The sequence below is a fragment of the Xiphophorus couchianus genome, chromosome 24 (genome assembly GCF_001444195.1).
Source record: "Xiphophorus couchianus chromosome 24, X_couchianus-1.0, whole genome shotgun sequence".
Taxonomy (NCBI): Eukaryota; Metazoa; Chordata; class Actinopteri; order Cyprinodontiformes; family Poeciliidae; genus Xiphophorus; species Xiphophorus couchianus.
Window position 1 is genome coordinate 1691467 of NC_040251.1, and position 15666 is coordinate 1707132.

Genomic DNA, 15666 nt, shown 5'->3' on the forward strand with positions numbered 1-15666 from the left:
TAAATATGATGAAAAGCCTGAGGTTTTATTTCATTGCCCTAATACTCCCACCACTGGGCTTTGCATGTTTCTGGGGGGAGCCCTACATAGTAGTGGATCAATAGCATTTGGGATGGGTTGTTTTCTTTTTGGGTTATTTTTCTAATTTCATACCAAATTAGAACCCCAAAATTGGGAAACGAATCTGCGACCCTTAAAGTGAGATACAAACCCAAATTTGACCTCAGAACTGAGTGACATGCCAAACCACAACACTAAAACTATTATGCATCTTGAGCCACTTACACAAAACACACCAAACTGTGACCCCAAAAATATTACAATGGCAAACCCTGAAAATAAAATAGAGGAATTTACCAAACTGTGAGCCCAAAAACAAACTCACTCCAAAACTGACACAGATACCAAATGAACTGACATCTTATTGTGACGTACGTTTTATTATATGGACACTTTGCAGTTAAAACTACTTCATATCTTCCAGGAGGAATACGAACAAGGTTCAGGAATGTCTTTGTGAGAATGTTTGAACATTCCTCTTCACTAAACTAAAACTTTAAAAACAAAAAATAGCTTGAAATGTGTTGCAGAATTAAGGGATCCATTAATTGTAAGAAATGGCCCAAGCCCAACAAAAAACCTCACCAAACCTGCCACTAAATGTAACACCTGTCACAACACAATCAGGCATGATTCTTCTCCTAGCCACTAAGAAACCAAAACTCGTCTGTTGGAGTTCAGAAACTAGAGTCCAGGCATCATTTACCCTTCTACATCCAACTCCTGTTAATGTGAGGCTTGAATGCAGTTGGTTGGACATAAAAACCAAAATCTTGACTGTTCTCAAGTTGAACCAAGGTCACTTAAAGTTTGGAAGTCGATAGTTATTAACTCTGCCAACAGTTGCCATGGGATGGTTGTCAGTCTGTGGGTAGTAGTGGGTGCATTTATGCATTTGTCTGCCTTACAGGGTGCATTAAACATTACTTAACCTTGTTAATAAAATGGATTATATCCTGGAAATATCATCAGAACAAAAAGTGCTTGAAGATGCAAAACATTGTGAGGATCTACAGTTAGGTTATGAAATGACTGATCTCTGAACAAGGTTAACTGGTATGTATACTAATGTATGATAGTACCTCAAGCTGCCTGTCTAGATCATTGACTGGCTCTTTAATGAGACCTTTTCAAACATTTCAGCCTCCAGGCCAGACGTTGACAGAGCCTGTTGTTACAAATAAGAAACGAGGTAGATGAAGGGGACAGGCAAGTGCAAAAGAAATCTAGAGAGAACGACAGAGTGGGAGGATCAAAAATGTCGCAATGAAAAAATGGGGAGTGGCTGAAGGGACAGAGTAATGAGATGGCTCTAAACCCCTGGACTGGGATTTTTACTGCCCAAATGACCATAATATATCTGCAGTGGCATAATGGCATCGCCGTTAATCAATAAAAGTGACTGATTTTTCTGCCAAGTGCTGAGGCATCAAGTTTTCGACCTTGTAAATAAAAACACCCATTAGGTGCCTCAACACCCCTTTAAAGTATTTCTCTAATTAGGATTAAGGAGACATGAACTGTGGGAAGGTGAATCAAATTGGTTTACAGGCAGTCTGCTCCTCTTTAACACTGGGCTTCCCAGATGACTTACTGACTGAACCTCTGACTGGCTTTACTGTCCCACAGCAGTCTGACCATCGACCAGAGAACTGGGAGGCTTAACTCTTCTTTACTGCATGCAGTGAGAGAGCAGCAGAGAAAGGAGAAAAGAGAACCAGCTGGATCCATTGATACAGTAGCTGCAAATGGTGAATAAAAGAGAAAGTGTCTGTATTTGTGACGCCTTCTGGGAGAACCCATTAGACTCAAAATTTCAGTAGTTAACTTAAATCTGCTTCACTAATACACTTTTAGATGCTTTACATCTTGCCTCATCTCTTTCTACCTCTCTTCCAAGGAGAAGAGGTTCTTTTAAAGCCGTCCAAGCGATAAGCCTCCAGGCTTCTTGAAGTTCTTTGGTGTCTTGCAGGTTTCATTGATTTTCAGCTGAGTTGGGACTGACTTAATAGGCTCAGACGTGTGTCAAACACTCTGAGCTCAGGTACGATAAAACAAGGTCACAGATGTAAAAAAGCTGAAGAAGGAAATTCAAATATGCCTATACCTAACAACACTCTGCAGCTTCTCATACGTACTGCTACCTAATAATAGGGTTCTATAAAAGAAGGGAAACATGCTCTCCACTAAGTTCAAGCTCAAACCCACCAGTGGGAAAAGTCCAGAAAACATCTAAAAAAAGGCATCCTAATTCAACTCCTGAACTAACTCCTGAAATAGAGGTAGGGTCTGATCGACAGACCCCATCTCTATGGCCAAAGCCTCTAGCATTCTTCATTTGAAGCTGGACAGTCAAAGTATGGTCACGTGGTTATAGGACGATCATGTTCTCACTGACCTTTCATAAATCCAACAATTACTAACGATCAAAACACCAAGGTCCATTTAAGTCTAAGCAATCCTTCACAACTATAATTGGATATATATTGAGAGCCCTGCGACAGACTGGCGACCTGTCCAGGGTGAACCCCGCCTCTCGCCCGGAACGTAGCTGGAGATGGGCACCAGCAACCCTCCCGACCCCATTAGGGACAAGGGTGAACAGAAAATGGATGGATGGATGGATGGATATTGAGAGCCATGGTCTTGGATGTAGAGCAGCTATAGGATGGTTCATACCACATAGTTGAGTCATCTCCATTTAGTGAATGCTGAGAAATTTCTCATAGGATTTCTGGGACCTACGTTTTCAAGCAGATCCTACCAGGGCCTAGATGAGCTTTTAAAACCGTCCAAACAAAGCAGTCTCTCTGAGGGAACAAACTTTTGTCTATTGAAAACAAAAACAAATAGCTTTAGTGTGAAATAACCTTTAATTTGATAGTCAAGACATTATGAAGTGTTGTTTTAAAATGTTATAAGCAATTAAGATAGTTGCATAAAGGATGATGAAACAACTTCAATCTCAAAGACACTTACCAACAAACACACTGCGGCCATCAGGTATTTGAAACAAACTCAAACGTTAAGATGTAATGCCTGTTCTAACATGAGGTAGACTGTCAGCACTGACAGCTGCACAGAGGTGTCCAACATGGAGTCAAAACAAGATTGATATGCCTTTACGCCAGACAACTCATCTTTCTTTCTTCAGATGAAAACATCTACAGGAAGTAAACTTTTTCCTGATGCCTCACAACTTTAATAAAGCCAACTCATTCTTTCTCTGCATCTAACCACATAATTTGATTAAAAACACATTCATTGACATCATCACCACAACACAACTTCATTACTCGGTTATGCCGTATTTGGTAGAGCGATGGTGAGACTGACATCTGTTTAGTAGATAGCGGTGTTCACCCAATGGATGATGCAGCATGTATGAGAAAAATGTGCTGCGCTACGTTATCGGTGACAGGAAGTGATCCGGCACTGATCTCATCATTTATGACAGCTGTATGGCGGGGGACCTGAGTGATTAGCTGCAGTGCATTCCGACTGAGACAGATTGATTTGGTTTGTCTAACACCATCTTCTGTGTGAGTAGGGTTAGGAAATGACCAGAAACACAAAAAACTGACATTGTGTCAATTAAAAATAATGTCTTTAACACACAATGATGTCCACAGTGAAACATGGTAGTGTCAGCAGCATATTGAGGGGGTGTTTTTTTCTGTAGTTTATTACAAAAACTGTATTTAGAAAACAAAAGTCCAGCACCAAATACTTTTTACTGGATAAAGAAAAAAAAAAAAACTTACGTTGTAAATTTTAACCAGTTTCATTTCGTCCTGTTGTTCCTTCGACACCCTGCTCCTATTTTCCAATTTGTCCTTGACTGATGGAAAACCCACAAAAGAAAACAGGAACATTCAGCTGCAGGTTAATGTAATTTGGGCTCAGTTAAAAAGATTCAAAGAAGAAAAAAAGTCCCTTTCAATTCTGATGACCACGGATCCCAAATTAAAATTAAATTAAGCTTCTTTTTCCAACTTTAAAATTATCTTTTTAAATCACAAAGAGTGTCAAACAAAGCTACCTCTGTGGTAACCCTGACAACAAATTGGCTACCCATACTGTCATCAGGCAGAAATGAAAGAGCCTTAATGAAGCTGTAGTATGTTGTGTCTCGACTCTTTGAAATACATATTTCCAAGAATATATAAGAAATGAAGTAAAAACAACTGTTATTCTTAAATAAGTTGGTGCAGCCAACTAGCCAACTTTATGTTTTCCACCCTGTGAACTCAATCGATACATTTTAACATCCTGTTCCTTTCCTGCTCCTTAAGGACAACCAAATCATTTTGTCTGGCCCTAAAATATGTAAAATACATGAAAAAATCTTGAAATGATATTTTTGCAAGTGGCGCTAATAGTTACGTTTTTATTTGAGGAACTTTCGCTAAACACAGATAACTCAAACAATTTGTTTTAAACACTTCAAAGACAGCAAAGTTTAGGAACAAAATTGATCAATTTCTAGAAGAAATTTTCCATGTTCCCCTCGTCTTAAATGCATCTGTGAGACAAAAAAGAGCCATGCGTCACCATTAGAGCCGAAAGCAGGAGTGAGGCTGTGTGTCCATGTCTGGTTCTGCTGGAAACCTCTGAGAATATTTTAGTCAGTTTGCAAGAGAGATCATCTGTGGAGAAAAGAAGAAGCATTAAGTGACTGTTTAACTTCTACCTTCTTTTCTTACACAATCACACGTGTTAATATAACTACATTAGTAGTGAAAACACCCTTGATACCCCAACTGACAATGATCCAAAATGACATCAGGATTTTCCAGAAGTTGCTCAAAGTGCTTTGAAACAGTTTCTAGAAACTTAAAACGGACCAAATTTAAGAGCTTTTCTGCAGCAAGAGAAAAATTAAGATTATTTTGGGAGGGAAGCAACAGATGAGTTCACTGAAAGATGGAAATAAACGACTTCAGAAAAGTTGATCTGGGAAACTGTTTATGGACTATGAACAATAATCAGTTTTAATCTGTGCAAATCAGACAGAAATATTGACAGACTTGAGTCCCGGGCCAGTTGCTTAAAAAAAGGCTTTTGACTTAAACTGAGAACCTGAATTAAACTCGACTCTCAGGAAAAACCTTATTGTCATCAAGCAGCATTTACACTGACTATTGGCAGATACTCACATTCCTCTGTTATAGGGTCCACTTCATTTATTCATCAAGGACATTTGCAGACTGCAGGCTTGGTTCACGACAACAAATCCTAGTTTTACCACCAGAACAACAACCACATCTATGTCTCTACAACATCTTTTCTTGCAACTCTGCACTCAGTGTCTGGATGGTCCAGATGGACGCAGTAGTGGATTGGTGGTGGATGACCACCACATCAGCAAAAAGGTGGTGGAGTCATTTTTTGGGCCGAAATCATGGGGGGGAGAGAGAAAGAGAGAGAGAGAGAGAGAGAGAGAGAGAGCTGGTTGACCCTTTCAGAGTCCATGAAGGTGTGAAAATGACCTCAGCAAAGTATCTGGACTTTCTGACTGATCATTTTCTTTCATGGTTCAAAAAGAAGAGCTGTACCTTCAGTAGCAAAATCATCTTCATCACGACAATGCACCATCTCATGCTGCAAGGAATACCACTGTGTCATTGGCTGCTATGGGCATAAAAGGGGAGAAACTCATGGTGTGGTCACCAACCTCTGACCTCTGACCTCAACCCTATTGAGAATCTTTGGAGTTTAATCAAGCAGAAGATCTGAATCCAGTTCATATCAACCAGCAGCTCTGGGAAGGTTTTCTGACATCCTGCAGAGAAATTCAAGCAGAAACTTTCCACAAACTCACAAGTTCAATGGATCAAGAATTGTGCTGTGATATCAAAGAAGGTCCTATGTTAACATGGAACTCTGTCTGTTAAGATGTTTTTGATTGAAATAGCTTTTGATTTTAGTACATGTGACCACTTAATGCTGCACATTCAAAGAATGACTGTTTGGGCGTGCCGTGGTGGTGTAGTGGTTAGCGCGACCCATGTTTGGAGGCCTTGAGTCCTCGATGCTGCCGTCGTGGGTTCAATTCCCAAACCCGACGATATTTGCCGCATGTCTTCTCTCCTCTCCTTCCCCCTTTCCTGTCAGCCTATTTTCATATAAGGGACACTAGAGCCCACAAAAGACCCCCTGGAGGGGTAAAAAAAAAAAAAGAATGACCGTTTGCAGTTCTTTCTAATCCATAAAATGTTTAAAAAATCTGCTGTCCATAATAATTTGGAACATTTTGCATTTTGAGTTTTTTATTTTTGAAAAAAAAAAATAAATACTGTTCTCATGGGGAGCTTTGTTCAGTAAAATTTGATTTACACTGCAATAGTTCATGACTTGAAAATTATGATAAATTAGGTTCAAGATAATAACCTCGATTCAAAACCAAAGAGATAAATTTGATGTATTATTATTATTACAAAAAACTGTGAATATTCTGAGTTGACTTAGACTTGGGGTGAAAGAGTTGAGATTCTCAGGTATGAAGTGAATGTAGAACTAATTCATATGAAGGGACAAATTGCACAAAGCCGCTGACAGGAAATGAAACCAGTTTTTAGACCTCATGACAAATATTACAGTCTCAAAATATATGCATGTGTACATTTAATCAGGTTCCGTTCAGAGTTATTTAACTTTCTTTTCTTGCACTCCAACCAGAGAGAAATCAGTGAGTAATGCTTTACACTCCAAGGTTTTGTTTCCACTATTCAGTGAGCAGGTCTGCATTGTAACTTTCATTAAATCACTAATTAAAAACACCCATAATCAATGCTCCGAGTCTCCAGATCATCTTAGCATCGGCTTAATTGCGGCTGATTGCGGTTTGTAGCAGAGCTCATTGCAACTTCATTTTAATTAACACAAGAATTGATAGATAAACTCACTGCAAGCATGTCAAGATCGAGAGGAAGCCATCTTGCCGTTCAGGCCCGCTGGTTCGGCGTGTGACAGCGGATGTATTTTATGTTTTGAAATGAATTACTTGAACGAAGACAGGATTCATAATGCATACAAGCTGGAGGGCTCAGTCGCAAGAGAAGAAATGTTTGGATTCCTTCTAAAAGTTTGATCAGAAGATTCATCACACAAACATGAAGCAGTGAATTACTCAGAAATGTAAATAGTAGTTTGAAAGTCTAAATAAACTCTAGAGTTCTTTGCCATCAGAGGTCCTGAAGCTAATGCCTAATAATCAGACTGTGTGTAATTTGTTCTCAATATAAATACAGCTGTTCTGGAAAAGTAACATGTTCTTTACTAAAGTAAGACCACTGACCCAGCAATGATTACTTTCTGATTGTTGGTTAAGATTCAGTTATAAGCAAGATACTACAACACTGTCAATGTATGATTATGCATCATAATCTTTTTATACAAGTTAAATAAAGCAGTGATGGTTTTGTAAAGCTGAAATAAATAACCTGACTGATATGACATCAAGAATGAACCTCAAACAATATTGCATTTCCAGCTTCAACATACAAATTACCAAATTAATATTTTCATTTATGTCCTGAGTTGAATATGAACTGGTTCAATAACCAGGCTCAATTATGGCTTTGACCAGGCATACTGGGTTAGATAGCCTGATAATGGGCAGGATGATCTCTAACATGGATTAGAAACTTAGGATAAGCATGATTTCTATTTTTGGTTCAATTTTGAATTAAAAACTAGAACATAAAAGATAACCTCATACTGGTTGAATCAGACTTTCATGGACTAAAAAATGTTTTGTTTAAAACTGAAATTCCTCTTAATGTACCACAAAAACAAAATTCTACTTAATGTACATTTAACTAAAGCTTCAACTTTTATTTATTAAAACAGTAATAAACACAGATCATGTTGAATCATAACAGCAAGAAAATTCAGGTTATAGTTTGACTATTTTCACTTCTGTGTGAACTTAGATAAAGTTCACACTTTACATGGCTAGCTGATAGCCACATAAGCTAGCTACTAGCTGGTTAAGCTTAGTAGCTGGCTTCATCTAGCTACTTAGCATGCTAGCTAAGTAGATAGCTTCATCGAGCTACTTAGCTCTGTAGCTAAGTAGCTACAGTAGCACTTGCACTCAAAGTTCACTGTACTGCTATCAGTTTTCATAAAGAAGCAAGTAGTTTCTTAGCACCAAGGTTGATGAGTTACAAAAAGTCAACATGATTTTGTCTAAATATGTGTCAGTGTGCTAACTACCTCAGTTCACCAAAGATAAGCTGTGCTAAACTAGCTACTAGCTAGCCTGTGCTTAGCTAGCTGTGCTAAGCTAGCCGCTACTTAGCACAGGTTATATTTGGTGAACTGAAGTAGTTAGCACACTGACACATATTTAGACAAAATCATTTTGACTTCTTGGTAACTCATCAAGCTTGGTCACCGTTTTTGAGCTGCTTGTGGTTCAATCTCCTCGACTCACCATTCCAACAAGTTCAAACAAACTTTTACAGAAACACCAGCAGGATGTAGTCTACGCTTTCCACTGCCGTGTGATTCTGGCAAAGCGCAAAACATATATATTTTTTTTACCCCTCCAGGGGGTCTTTTGTGGGCTCTAGTGTCCCTTAAATGACAATAGGCTGACAGGAAACGGGGAAGGAGAGGGGGGAAGACATGCGGCAAATATCGTCGGGTCCAGGAGTCGAACCCGCGACGGCCGCGTCGAGGACTCAAGGCCTCCAAATACGGGTCGCGCTAACCACTACGCCACCACGGCACGCCCCAAAGCGCAAAACATTTTTCACAGGAAATGCAACAACTATGACACATGAAACTGAGTGCTGGTAGGGAAATCGTTCCTGGTGAAAGGTAGCGGCGAGAGTTTCATTGTATCATTTTAATGAGTCACGCTGTCAAGCTGGAGGAAGTGATGGGCCGGATGCCGTGTTCCCTCGCAGCTTTTACAGCCAGGAGTTAAGAATCTGCTGTTTAAAGTCAACAACGCTGCGATGCACGTTTGTATCACACACCCTGAAACCCCTGTTGTTTTAGTGCTTTCAAAAAAAACTTGATGATCCATAAATCTGATGTATCGGCTGATATATGCAGCAGATGCTACAGAACTTGCAGTTATCCATCTCCTAAATGCCAAATAGTGCTTTCCGTCATCGAGTGCAGAGAGGAGCGTACCGACTAGTTCCCCCTCTATTCCCTCAGAAATACCTTACATGTGAGTTACATAGTGTTTTACAAATCCACTCCAAGTCAAACAATGAGGCAAATTTCATTAAATATTATAGGACTGGGAGAAACGGCACGTCTCAATATCTTCTAACACTCGTAATCCAATAAGTTCACTGTACGGCTATCAGTTTTCATAAAGGAGCGAGCCGGAGTGAGAACATCTTCCACACATCGGATTAGCAACGCATATAAAAGAAGCACCCTCTTCCACAGTCATTAATTAGTGAAATGACTTTCCAAATATGCCTTTTGTTAAAGATCCAATCTGAAGCTATCATTCAGCCTGTTGCTTTATTGACTCTGAGTTCTTGGGTTTTTGTAGGCATTGAGGGTGGTGGTGGTTGGGGGGGGGGGGGGGGGGGGGGATTATTTGTGCAAAGAGCTAATTTGAATCATTCCATTCAAGCAGTGTGTACATTTTATTATTCAGTACCAGGCCTCCTCTGGGTAATGGGACCTTTGGCGATAATTGTTTTTGAAGTTTCAACATTTTGCATGTGGTTTGAATTATGTAGTTTTAATCCTCCTGCTGCTCTGTTAGCTGGTTAGTTTGGACACCTACAGTATATCCTGATATTTACGTACACGGCCCAAAAAAGTAAGTATCTCATGTTTTAGGTGTTTATTTTCCACACAGCTCATCCTGAACATCACTAAGTAAAACACTATGGATTTCCTCTATGAACTTTGTGTTGAATATATTTGACTTTCAACCTTTAATATCACGTCTCACTGCATAAATTTGCACAAGAACATCCAGCTAATAATTCCACTCTTGACCGTGGTCAGAGTCTTGCCCTAATATGGCATACAGAAGTTCCTCCTTAATTGGGTTGAAAGAAGAGCTTGTTTATGGATTTAGAGAATTTCCTTCAAAGTTTGGCATTAATAAATTTTAATATTCAAAAAGCTACGTTCATATGTTGAGCTTCACCTCTAACAGAGTAGCTGACGCCAGCTCTTTCCAAAGCCATCGATCAAAGCTACTACAACTATTAGACTCAGAGTAAGGACATGAAGAACGTCAATAGGACAGCCTTGGAAAATGCCAATGACCTAAAGTGAAATAAAGATTTTCTTTAGTCACAAAGTTTACATAAGTCTGAATTTACCACCCACATAATATTGAGTGTCTAAGTTTTACTGGTAAAACTGCTCTAACAAAAGAAGATTTCTTTCCATTTCCTGCATAATGAGCATTGGAGAAAATCAGGTTATTGTTGGGGCAACAACTGCATTAGGATTTAATGTTTTGATGAATAACAGACTGCATCTGATGAAAAACCTTCCAGAACTAAAGTATCCAAACTAAAGTATGTTCTGCTGTTTCCATATCTGGTGAGTCTACCATGACCTAAAACTGCATGCATGAATATAAGCCTGCATTGTCACCAGGAAATGGGGAAGATGGTAGTCGTTAAGCCCAGCCGCTAATGCTAAAGCTCAGCTAATGCTGACGCTAACTGCAGCTGCCATTAGTTCTGGGTGCCTATCAGATAACTTGTTCCGTCTGGATCATGATTGCCTGACAGTGTCAAAGCTCAAACACACTTTAATATTTGTATTAGTGGAACTAAAGTTGTTTTTGGAACTTATTTTGATGATCCAGTTGCTATTTGTGTCTTTAGTGGCTGAGCTGTTCATTCTGGATTACGCCAAATTGTGTTTTTCACCGCCATAAATTTTAATATTATAATATTGCTTTCTAATTTAGCAAATGATTCTTGAGACATTATTTTATTAAAATGTTCTATTTTTGTCTGGTTGTTTAAACACACACCGACTTTTAGAGCTAATTTAGCCTCATATTCCCAATTCCTCGTAAAAAACTTTGCTTCTTAAATATATATTAGTATATACAGTATATATTCAACCTGAACTGTGATATCACTGTAATATATTTAGCTAGTGTTTGTTGTAATATTTTTTTCTTTAAGTTATTAGTTTTCATATTCTTCAAGTTAGCCTAGTCAAATAGTGCATTGGCTAAGATATTTTAACTGCATGGCAGTAATTTTTTAAATCCTCATTGTAAAGAGTAGTTGATGTTTGTGCTGTGTATGTTTGCAACTAAAGGGGCCAAAGACAAGTACATGTCACATTTCTGGATTTATTTTTATTTGTACACAATGTGGAAAAAGTTCCAGAGGTTTGAAAGCCTGTGGCAGAAAGTGAAAACGGACCCGGCTTACGGCTGGGACAACAGGATGAGATGGAGGCCGTGAGTCACTCCTCACTTTTTAAATCTTTTACTCGGTTTTGTTGGCTCTCTCCTCTCTGTTGTTTACAGACTTCAAGATGAAACTTTAATGCTGTCCATGTGAGGAGTTGAAAGAGAATAGAAGAAGTAAACCTGCGGGAACAGGAAGTTACATGTTGGAGGTTCTTGGGAGACGGAAAACATTAGAATTAATATTATTTATGTGTGATTTTTTTTCCCCAAAAAGAAATCTATTGAAGGTCAATTTGGACTAAAATTATTATTTTTAACCTGTCTTTAGTTGCTGTAAATCCTCCATCTTCTCCTTTAGCAATCTTTTGGAGTTTGGTCAAACATTTCTTCATATTAGTAATTGCAGGTTTTTGAGCAGGTGACTGAAAACATCTAGTTCTAGATTCACATGAATACTTGAAATATTCAACATGGAAGACGTGAAGCGAACACGGTCGATCTGGACGCACACCTGACTGCACAGCGAACGAGCGGAGCAGCTCATAACGTTCAATACTTTTACAGCCTGAAATAATCAGCACAGACAATGCAGAGCCCATTTTCCAGAAGCTGCGCCGCTGATAATGGTTTCTAAAGCAAGACCAATTAGCAAGACCCATCAAGCTGTGCTGCTGAGAGTCCTCGTTTAGATTTAATTACATGATAGAAGTACAGGCTGCCAGCGAGAGGGTGAGCAAAAAAATAACTGTTTATCAAACACTGTCCTGGTTCTGAATGCCTTGGTTAATGTGTCACTTTCCTTACTCTGCCACTGGAAAGAAAAAAAAGACTTATTTTAAAAGCTGAATGCAAATTAGTTTCTAATTTGCATAAACATTTTTTTGATTAATTTTAACGCCACACAGACAATGATGGTAGGAACTTGGTTTAAAGTTTGTCCTCTTTCTTTGCTTTAACACTGCCACTAGTTTGGCTAGTTTGTATGTCAACTGGGGTTGTCAACGTTAACACACTGCAGATTAATCACATTCCCTATTAGGGGCCTGCCCATAGCAATGCATAGGGATGTAAATCCCTATGCATTACATGGCAGGCCCCTATTGTTCTACACCTCAAAATAACTGCTGCCTCCTACTACTGTTATTGCGGCTCGTACCGCTGCGTGGCCCCTCACAATATATATCAAAACGTGCGGCTCAATCCCGTGAGAGGAGCTATTACTTTTGTTGGCATTTCGAGTAACTGTGGCGACATAATTAACAAAAAACGAGCCAAATTTAACTCAAAACAAAAGTCTAACTGACACAAAACAGTCAGTTAGACTCAAAATAGACAGAATTTAGTCTGCCTCTCTGAGCTGCTCTTTAGAACCACAGTGATGGCAGAACGTCAGAACTACAGACATGGTGGAACAACTGCTATAAACTCATTGCATCTCTGAATGGTGCTGTTTATGTTATATCTTATACACAGAACCAAAAGTTTCCCAACTTTGGTTGACAGATCTATGATATAGATCTATGACATAGAAGATGTCATAGCAACACTGTAGTTCAGGGGGAATGTCTTGCTTCTGATCGTTGCTATGGAAACGGTCAGGTCAGTTCTACATGACTCAAACTATTAACCCTCTGCAACTGCATCACTTAATCATTTGAGGCGAATGATTAATCATGACGGACGTTGGAAGTTTATATTTCAGGAGGCTGGAGATTAAAACAGGGATTTTAATAGTTAATAGTAAATATTAAGTTTAGATTGACAATGGTATATTAAAAACATTAATTTAAGTAGTGTATTTCATCATTCTGTCAGGCTTAAAAGTTTTAATCATACTTGACTTAAAACTTACAGGCATTTGCTGCTGCTGTTGTTGTAAAAATGTGACAAGAAATGTTGCCAGCTTGGAGAAGAGCTACAAAGAAATAATTTTGGTTTAATCATTTTATAACTCTGTTACTACAGAGTAGGGCTGAGTTGGCAGTTAAAAAACTACAATGATGGAGGAACGCTGACTGACTACAGAAGGAGGCTGAATGTTAGAACTACAGACATGGCAGAAGGTTTTGGGCATTATAGAACTGATTTACCCCAACACTGTTATACATGGGATTAGTGTTGACATTTAAAATGAAGCTTATTGAAAATGTCAAAATAAAAGCCTCAATATTCCTCTCATAGGCCATAGGCGGTGCAATAATACTAGCCTGTATTATCTTTACCTCTCAGGTTAGTGCGCTGCCTTGTGCAGCAAGGCAATGCATTAGCATTAGCACAAATATTAGCATTTCACTTCCTCCCACTATGAGCCTTTTCCCTAACATAAGCATTTTAGATATTTCTTATACATTAGCTATGTTTTCTATACTCAATGGAGGAAGTGAATGTAAGACAGCATGCTAGTGATACCCACATGCTACTCACAACATTCATGCTAACATTAGCATTTTGGCTAATTTCAACTGATACACTTACTTTAACATACTCAATGTTGCAGGTCCATGTCAGTCAACATTCTTGTGATTCTCCACATGCTACTGTGTAATTTATTAGCTAAACTTAGCATTGATGCTAATTTTTAGCATGAGAACGCTGTGTCTAAACCGACCAGCACACTTTGGCAGGCCCCGGTTCAATTTCTTCAGGAATTTTCTATTTTATTTTAAAAGCCTAGATCTTGTGCTGTGCTTTAAAAAACGCTTTTACAAAAACACCGCAATGAAAGTTTTAATAAAAACCAACAGAGGTCATTACTTCAAGTTGCTGCTTGTAAAGATGATTCTACAAGCTGTTAAATCATTATAACTTTTTTTCTTTTTGCCTTTACCAAATTTTAAGACGTTTCCCTCCCACGCCCTCCATATAGGCTCATGTCTCATTTTGAGAGCAGAAAACTCAAAGATACAGAGCATCTGTGTTGGTTTTAGTTGAGTGTTTTTGATGACACAGTTTAAAACCTGCTAGCATCAACACCTCAGCGAAACATTCTGCTGGAAATCCCAGCCTGCAAGTGGAATCAGCCTGGGGTTTGATTCCACTTCCCAGTTTAATGAAAGCCATCAGCTGTGCTTTATTGTTGCTTCAAAGGAACTGATGTAGCACAAAGTAAAACAAGCTAGTGCCCTTCAGTCAGTCGGCAAGCCACTGAACAGCCCTATCGACAAAAATAATACAAATTGTTGTATGCTTTGAAAATAAGCGACAATCTGCCCTTTAGATATGAATGAAAATAGGAACAAAACTGTAAAAATGCAGGTTTGTTTAGATTTTATTCCATTTACCTCCCACTTCAGTTTTGTGCTACTTGGATTTCCAAGTGTTTACTGTGTTTGCTTCCAGGATGATCTGGTATTTAATGGAATCCATTCTTCTTCCGGTGATTGTTTCACATTCTACTGGCTGCACCGAAACCCAAATCAATTCCCACATGTGGAACTCTTAAAGGCTTTTTGTTAACTCGACCTTTTGTCCACTAAACGGTGTTCCCATCAGAGTCCAAAGCTTTCAGCAGTCATACTCAAAAAAGTTGTAAATTTTTTTTTTTTAACTTTGCTAAAAAAAAAATCTTGAACAGCCATAAAAATACATTTAAATAGCATTTTATTAATACTTTAAATATTATGCAAACAAATTAAATGTTACTGTGATAAAATTAAAAATTAAGTTGGCAAATAAGCCAAGGATAGCCATACTAACACTGGGAGTGCTACATTATCAATATGCTATAAGTTATTATAATTGATACTTCTGTTTTCCTACATAATTAAGCTATTTTTAAAAGATTAAATCTTATTCTGGAACGTTTGAGCATAAGAGAAAATAGAAGAAATATAGGCATGTTGGTGCTTATATATTTTTCTTATATTTTTTAATTGGTTAGCTTTCTGCTGGGACTAGCTTGTATGGATGAAATGTAAACACCTAATTTAATTCTAACTTTAACCTTGTTTACTTCTTGCAGTTTGACCTGAGTGCCATTTAAAGGTTTATTCCTTTTAATGAGATTTGTTATGCTGATTCGTCATCCACGGCACATACCGTTAAACTGAAATCATCCGAACTTGAGCAAATCAGGCCTGGTTCTGAACCGAGACACCGTAATGAGCCCCGGTTTGTGGCCTCCGCTGCAGGAGAGCTCCACGCCTCGCCACTAACCTGCTGTGTGCTAATGACTTTACAGATCACCCTGTACTGCCACCTCCTACATATATACACAAGCACACATA

At 38.6% G+C, this 15666-nt stretch overlaps 1 protein-coding gene across 4 annotated transcripts in view; it reads right to left on the minus strand.

Annotated features, from left to right (window-relative positions):
• LOC114140193 (beta-1,3-galactosyltransferase 1-like) overlaps nt 1-15666 on the minus strand; it is a 116855-nt gene that overhangs the window by 17774 nt on the left and 83415 nt on the right. For 2 of the 4 annotated variants that reach the window (XM_028009902.1, XM_028009904.1), the window contains exon 3: nt 4615-4709. The exons of the other annotated variants lie outside the window; for them this stretch is intronic. The gene's annotated coding sequence lies outside the window, so the exon portion shown is untranslated. The remainder of the gene's footprint in view (nt 1-4614; nt 4710-15666) is intronic. 4 annotated transcript variants of the gene reach the window in all.